The 8,252-nt window shown below is 47.6% G+C and overlaps 1 pseudogene; it reads left to right on the top strand.

Annotated features, from left to right (window-relative positions):
- Positions 1–2,770, top strand: part of LOC102251255 — a 4,396-nt pseudogene extending 1,626 nt beyond the window's left edge.
- The last annotated feature ends 5,482 nt before the right edge of the window (positions 2,771–8,252 follow it).

The following is an 8,252-nucleotide window of genomic DNA, read 5'->3' as shown; positions in this document are numbered from 1 at the left end:
GCAAAATGCTGGCTGCCACCACACAGGCCACTGGTCACTGGTCACCAGCACTGCAGTTCCTCCAAACCAGCTCCTCCCGCTGCGGCCAGAGAGGCTGGACCTGGACTGTGGTGGGAGGAAGACCCCGCAGCCCTGGTCCCAGAGGGCCGGCATCCTGCCTTGTGGCATCGGGATTCACCAGAGGGTCTTCTGGGATCTTCACCTTCACCTTGAAGACCTGGTTCCTGGAGGTAACGCCCACAGAAGCATCCCCACCTCGGTGCCTGGAGTGTCTGACTCTCAAGCCAGTTCATGCCCAGCCTCCAGCACCAGTTTAAGGCTCCAGCAGCTTTTGCTCCAGGAAAGTGAAAATGGCCCTTCAACTCTGCAAGGTCCATAATGGGAAGCGTCAAGTTCTCTGTTTCTATTATGGATGCCTTTTTGCATCTGTGAACTGGACTGCTTTGCCTTCTGTTTATTTCAACTTCAGTGAGGTGGCTCAGCCCTAGCTGGTTTGGCTCACTGGATAGAGCGTCAGCCTGGGGACTGAGGGGTCCCAGGTTCGATTCTGGTCAAGGGCATGTACCTTGGTTGCAGGCACATCCCCAGTAGGGGGTGTGCAGGAGGCAGCTGATCGATGCTTCTCTCTCATCGATGTTTCTAACTCTCTATCCCTCTCACTTCCTCTCTGTAAAAAATCAATAAAATATATTTTAAAAAAAAAAGAATGTGCCTGCCCATCAAGGGGTCTGGGCCCCACAGACAATTCCCCAAACAATTCCACCCCTGCCTCACCCGAGGTCCAAGTCCAGTGTTAGAATTGCAGTTCAGCCCTAGCTGGTGTGGCTTAGTGGGTAGAGTGTCAGCCTGTGGACTGAAGGGTCTCGGTTTGATTCCCAGTCAGGGCACATACCTGGGTTGTGCCTCGATCCCCAGTGTGGGCCTGCAGGAGGCAGCCGATCAATGATTCTTTTTCATCACTGATGTTTCTCTCTCTCTCTCCCTCTCTCTTCCTCTCTGAAATCAATAAAAATATTTTTTAAAGGAATTACAGTTCAACGCAAACAAGATTGATGATGTGGTAGATCATCAGACTGGAGATGCAGAAAAGGCAACAGGAAAGTCTCCTCTCAGTTGGGTGTGACTTAATCAACATGACCAGGAGTTGAGAGACCTGGGGTATCAGAAGCATGCCTTCCACATGCTCATTAGCCACGGCGTGGGCTCCATAAGGATGTGCAGACCCGGGGAGTGCCCCGTGTAGTCCTACCCGACAGAGCTGCCGTCGCTAGTGCTACTACTTGTTTCTACAATAAAGCCTGTCTGCTTCGCTCCGGACTGTGCACAGCATCCGGGACGCGCACCAGCTGCTTCTCCACGAGTCACCCTCCTGGCTGACGGCAGTGACTTCCATGATTTGAAAGGAGAACTAGGTGAATTCGTCCAAAAACACCTCCCTAGAGAAAGTAAATAACAAGAAACAAAGCGTGAGGGATTATTGGAGGAAGAGTGACTGGCGCGGCCCATGCAGCAGGAGCCCTGGTGTCCCTGCGCAGCCACTGAAGTGCTGGCCGCCACACTGGAGGACCAGCCGCGGTCCTGTGCCCAGTGCTGGCCACGTCAGTGCGGACACGCTGGCCTACAGCTCCTCCCCGGGTGTGCGGAGGTTCAGCGGGGGCTGCCCTTCAAATGGGGTCTGGCTCCCCTCTCTGAGCTCGGAGGACGGGAAGGAGCTAAGTCACCTGCGATGGCTGGAGGATTGTTTCCGTGGACTTGGTCAGTATGACCGTGGCAGGGAAATCCGGGAGGAGGGAACGTAGACAATTCCTTTGGGATTTGGGTGTGTGGAGTAAACTCTTCTGGTCCCTTGCTCTGGAGTTGGACACATTTTCAGGAAAAGGCGACGTGGTTCTCCTGAAGGCCAGGACACCGTGGCACAGAGCTCCCTGAGGCCGGCACGCATTTGGTTGGATGAATATGAGGAGCAGTATTTTTCCTTAAGACCTGATCTGGCCCTAACCATTTGGCTCAGTGAATAGAGCGTCGGCCTGGGGACTGAAGGGTCCCAGGTTCGATTCCAGTCAAGGGCACATGCCCAGGTTGTGGGCTTGATCTTCAGTAGGGGGCATGCAGGAGGCAGCCAATCAATGATTCTCTCTCATCATTGATGTTTCTATCTCTCTCTCCCTCTTCTTTCCTCTCTGAAATCATTAAAAATATATATTTTGTAAAAATCTGATCTGAGGACAAGAAGCTATGGAAATGTCAGTGAGCATGCCGAATTGAGGAAGAAGTTAGATTGTAAATCACTGAAGTGGTTTCTGGATAGCATCACCCAGAGATGCAGATATCTGTGCCCACTGCCAAACCCCAGCAACCTATGTTTATCAACAGAGGCCAAAGCGCCCCGATGTCCTTCGACATGGAAGGCTCTATCACCTACAGACCAGCAAGGTCTGGTGGCCCCGGGCCACCCAAGTCGGAAGGGACCACTTCAGGCATGTGACTTCAGTGACCCAAATCAGATCTGCCTTCATAATGAAGAGTCTGAACTGGTGTTAAGTAGTCTCCATTGCCTGGATATGTCGGAAACTCAATCATCAGACCCACCGTGACTCATGAAGTGCCACGGGTTAGGAGGGTCCCAGCAGTGGGCCTTTGGGAAGAGTAATCAGCTGTCCCAGGTGTCCGTTGGACAGTGCCTGAGAGTGGCTGATCCACTGGGTCACAACGGCTACATTGCTATGGCGATCTGTGATACTCCTCTCAGCAATGGCATTTGGAAGGCTAAGGTGAATGTCATGGCTGGAATGGTGATTCATCATGCCTGTCCTGCTATGGGGACGCCACGGGAGATGAGCAGAGGTGAGAGCAGGTACACTGTCCATGTTGGAGCACCAAGTGAGCATCAGGTGAAGTATATGTCACCAAGATGGTAAGGTTGTTTCTAGGCTGCTGCTAAGGAATCCCTTGCTTATGGTAGGAAACCAGAATAGAGTTTTTATACAAAGAGTCAGGTTTATACAGAAGAATAAAACCCAGGAAATTGCTAGGTCTATTCAAATTAGTTCATGCTTCTTTTTAATCCTCTTTAATAATGGAATGGTGTTTATCTGATCAGGAATTTGTCATGATTTCCTTCTTAGAAGATTTCAAAGCAGACAGTCAATTTTAAACAAACTGATTGAATCCATATGACTTTTAGCTTCAGAAGGCATCATTTATAAGATCATATTTAAGAGGCAGTTAACTGATATAAATTATTTTGATGAATTATGGTACTATCAACATTTAAAATAACTGATCCTTTTAATTATTTACCTAAAAAAATGAACTGCCACTTGTCGCAATAAAATCAGCACTTCATGAGAATTTCAGCAAGGATGGACAGACGGGGGGAGGAAAGAGGCAACGGGCGCAGGTGGCAGGGAAGCCCCAGGGGAACACCAGGGTGCTGGGCAAGGAGGCTGTAAGACTCATCCCTGCAGGTGGGGAACAGCGTCCGATCTGCACAGGCAAGTGAATCAGGCACGCCTGGCACTCTGGGCAGCCCCAGCCCCAAGCAGGGTCCTAACGACCCCCTCAGACCAGGGTGCCAGCAGTTCCTACACTGTGCACGTCAGGCCGGGTGTGATCCGAGCCAGCCTGCTTTACGCGATTATTTTCCTGGTTGTGAATGGCACAGGCAGCATGGGGATGGAGTTTTCCAGGCTCGGCTGCCAGCCCTGGGGGCTCATCCGATACCAGGCTATTACCTCCTGATTACTTGACTTGGCAGTCAACCCACTCTGAGCTGCGCATCAGCAGCAGGAAGGCTGAGTGGGGAAGCTGGGGCTTGAGATTGCACTTGTCAATCACATGTCACACCAAAGGTGTACTGCGGGCTCCATCCCTGACTCTGGAGATGGGGAAGGGTGGTCGGGGAGGGTGAAGTTGGGGGTCTCTGCTCTAATCTCAGGGCTGGAGGGGCCCCCACAGTTGGTCATCCAATTTGAGGCTCAAAAAGAAAACTGAGGGATAAAGAGGTGAAGGGACTTGCCCAAGGTCACTATCTTAGTCCCTTCAGGATGAGATAACAAACTACCGTAGAGTGGGTGGCTTACAAACAACAGAAGTTTATGTCTCACAGTTCTAGGCTGGGGGTCCGAGACGCCAGCAGGCTCAGCGTCTGCTGACGGCCCACCTCTTGTTCATACGTGGCCATTCTTTCCTCTCTGTCCTCACGTGGCAGAGGGCCAAGGGAGCTGTCTGAGGTTTCTTAAAAGGCCATTAATCCTGTTTATGAGGGCTTCATCCTCATGACCTAATCACCCCAAAGGTCCCACCTCCAAATACTATCACTTGGGGCTATTTTAACATATCGGCACTTAGAATTGGGGGTTGGAGGAGACACAAACATTCAGCCTATAGCAGTCACAGGGGCTGTCAGTATGCAGACCATTGGGGGGGGCTGGGGCCCGGGACAGACCCTCTATCCCATGGAGGGTAAGGGCTCTGCCATCTTGGGGCCCTCTTCTCTCAAGATCAGAAGCCCTGATACTCTCCACCTGCAGGCTCTGACCCATCTAGTTTCTGGACAGATGCAGACCAGGGCAAGAAGGTACTGAGATCTAGAAGGAGCCTTGACCTCATAAGCCCACATACCTCGGGAACCAGAGCACTGGGCCACCATGTGCCCATCAAGTCGATGGCTCCCCCACTCGCAGTCTGGGCCTAGGAAATTCTGCCTCACTGTTTGATCAGTCAGGGCATCCGTGTGCAGTGGGAACACCTTCCATACTGAAAGGTACTGACCAATGGGCCAGATGTACGCCCTGCCTGCACGTCAAGGCTCCTGGAGGCTATAGTTCAAGATGTTTCTCCTCTAGATACTAAGCTCCCCAGCAGGACTGTGGTCCGCGCCTACCCGAGGAATAGGATTCTGCTCCCAGGCCCTCAACACAGCATGGCTCTGCATCCCCACCCTAGACTGTCAGCTCCATCAGGCAGCATCTTAAAGTGTCCTATTCACGGTGGTATCTCTTGCATCCAAACAGTGCCTAGTAGGTGCTCAATAAATCTTTTTTTTTTTTCAAATAGAGCTCACATTCAATGTTATTTTGTATTAGTTTCCAATGTACAGCATAGTAATTAGACAATCATATACTTTTAGAGCAGTGGTTCTCAACCTTCCTAATGCCATGACCCTTTAATACAGTTCCTCATGTTGTGGTGACCCCCAATTTCATTGTTACAAATTGAACATAATTAAAGCATAGTGATTAATCACAAAAACAATATGTAATTATATATGAGTTTTCTGGTGGTCTTAGGCAACCCCTGTGAAAGGGTCGTTTGACCCCCAAAGGGGTCGCGACCCACAGGTTGAGAACCGCCGTTTTAGAGGGTGGTCCCCCAATATTCCCAGCACCCACTTGAACCATACATAGTTAGTACAGTATTATTGATGATACTAGAGGCCTCTCAGCCCAGCCTGCACCCTTTCCAATCCAGGACCCTTCGGGGGATGTCCAACTGCCAGTTTAGGCCCGATCCTGGGGACAGGGCCTAAACCTGCAGTCGAACATCCCTCTTACAATCCTGGACCACTGGCTCCTAACTGCTCACCTGCCTGCCTGCCTGATCACCCCTCACTGCCCCCCCTGCCAGCCTGATCACCCCCAACCGCCTCTGCCTGCCCACCTGATCGCCCCCAACTGCCCACCCTGCCGGCTGGGTTGCCCCACACAGCCTGTTCAGTCGCCCGTTCAGTTGCGATGGTCACTTAGGCTTTTATATAGATAGATTACCTATGATGATATTATATCACTGAAAGTATTTTGTGACTACCAATTTGTACTTCTTAATCCCTTCATCTTTTTTACCCAACTCTCAATTCTCCTCCCCTCTGGCAACCATCAGTCTATTCTCTGTATCTATGAGTCTGTTTCTATTTTGTTTATTCATTTATTTTGCCCTTTATATTCCACATATAAGTGAAATCATATGGGATTTGTCTTTGTCTGGCTTATTTCACTTAGCATAAATACCCTCTAGGTCTACCCATGCTGTTGCAAATGATAAGATTTCATTCTTTTTCATGGCAAAGTAATATTCCATTATATATATGTACTACCTCTTCTTTATCCAGTTGTCTATAGATGGGCACTTGGGCTGCCTCCATATCTTAGCTATTATAAATAACACTGCAGTGAAAATAGGGATGCATATATTCTTTCAAATTAGGTGTTTGGGGTTTCTTTGGATATACACTCAGAAGTGGAATCACTGGGTCATAAGACAGTTCTATTTTTAATTTTTTGAGGAACCTCCATCCTGTTTTCTATAGTGGCTGCACCAATCTGCATTCCCACCAACAGTGCACGAGGGTTCCCTTTTCTCCACATCCTCACCAACAGTTATTATTTGTTGACTTTTTATTGATAGCCATTCTGACAGGTATGAGGTGATATCTTGATTTCCATTGCTCTGATGATTCATTATGCTGAGCATCTTTTCATATGTCTATTGGCCACCCATTATGTCCTCTTTGGAGAAGTGTCTTTTCAGGTCCTCTGCCAATTTTTTAATTGGATTGTTTGATTTTTTTAGTGTTGAGTTGTATGAGTTCTTTACAAATTTTTACATTAGCCCCATATTGGATATATCACTAGTGAATATCATCTTCCACTCAGTAAGTTGTCTTTTTGTTTCATTGATGGTTTCCTTTGCTGTGCAAAAAATTTTTAGTTTGATATAGTCCAATTTGTTTATTTTTTTTCTTTTGTTTCCTTGGTCTGAGGAGATATATTGGAAAAAATATTGTTAGAGAAATATCAGAGATTTCACTGCCTATGTTTTCTCCTGTGAGTTTTATGGTTTCAAATCTTACATTTAAGACTTTAATGCATTTTCAGTTTATTCTTGTATGTGGTGTAAGAAGGTGGTCTAGTTTTAATTTTGCATATATCTGTCCAATTTTTCCAGCACCACTTATTGAATAAACTGTCTTTATACCATTGTATGTTTTTGCTTCCTTTGTCAAATATTAATTGACCATATAGGCATGGGTTTATTTCTGGGCTTTCTATTCAGTTTCATTAATCTATATGTCTGTTTTTATGCCAGTATCATGCTGTTTTAATTACTATAGCCTTATAGTATAGTTTAATATCAGGTAGTGTGATACCTCCAACTTTGTTCTTCTTTCTTGATGAAGCTATTTTTTGTGGTTCCATATACATTTTTGGATTATTTTATCTAGTTATGGAAAATACACCATTGTGTTTTAATAGGACTTGCATTGAATATTTAGATTGCTTTGGGTAGTATGGACATTTTAATGATGTTCATTCTTCCTATCCATGAACATGGTATATGTTTCCATTTATTTGTATACAAATAATTCTTCAATGTCTTAAAATTTCAATCTTCAATGTCTTACAATTTTTCTAGTACAGGCCTTTTACCTCCTTGGTTAACTTTTTTCCTAGGTATTTTATTTTTTAAGCAATTGTAAGTGGAATTGTTTTCATAGTTATCCTTTCTGATATGTCATTATCTACACTAATAAAAGAGAAACATGGTAATTGGCGTACGACCGCTACCCTTTTCATTGGCTAATCAGTGAGTATATGCAAATTGTCAGCCAAGCAAGATGGCGGCCGGCAGCCAGGCACTGAAGCGAGCACGAGGCTTGCTTGCTGCAGATTCCAACGTTCTCCGCCTAACTTGCCAGCCTCTCAGTTGCAACTCTAAGCAACTATATACTATGTTGCAAATAAGAAGCTAAACAAAACCCCAGAAAAGGGCTTCCATTCAGCAGGGCTCGGACCGCAACATTGTATCTATGTTTTCAGCAGCGAGGCCTCAGAGCTAAAGCTGGCCCAGAAAAAAAAAAAAAAGAGAGAAGAAAACAAGGAGCGGTTGGAAGCTTTAGTCACTCGCCAGCCGGAAAACAGCCCTCAGCCCCTCACCCAGACTGGCCAGGCACCCCAGTGGGGACCCCCACCCTGATCCAGGACACCCTTCAGGGCAAACCAGCCAGCCCCTACCCATGCACCAGGCCTCTATCCTATATAGTAAAAGGGTAATATGCCTCCCAGCACCGGGATCAGCGGAGCAGCGAGGCTCCCGGCACCGGGATCAGCATGACAGGGGGCAGCGCCCAAACCCCCTGATCGCCCTGCGGCTCTGTGTGTGACAGGGGGCGGGGCCACAACCTCCCTATCCGCCCTACTCTGTTCGTGACAGGGGAAGGCACCCCAACCCCCGATCAGCCCTCCTCTGTGCCT

The sequence above is a fragment of the Myotis brandtii genome, unplaced genomic scaffold (assembly GCF_000412655.1).
Source record: "Myotis brandtii unplaced genomic scaffold, ASM41265v1 scaffold105, whole genome shotgun sequence".
In the NCBI taxonomy this organism is placed as follows: domain Eukaryota; kingdom Metazoa; phylum Chordata; class Mammalia; order Chiroptera; family Vespertilionidae; genus Myotis; species Myotis brandtii.
This window is presented reverse-complemented; position numbering and strand designations above follow the sequence as displayed.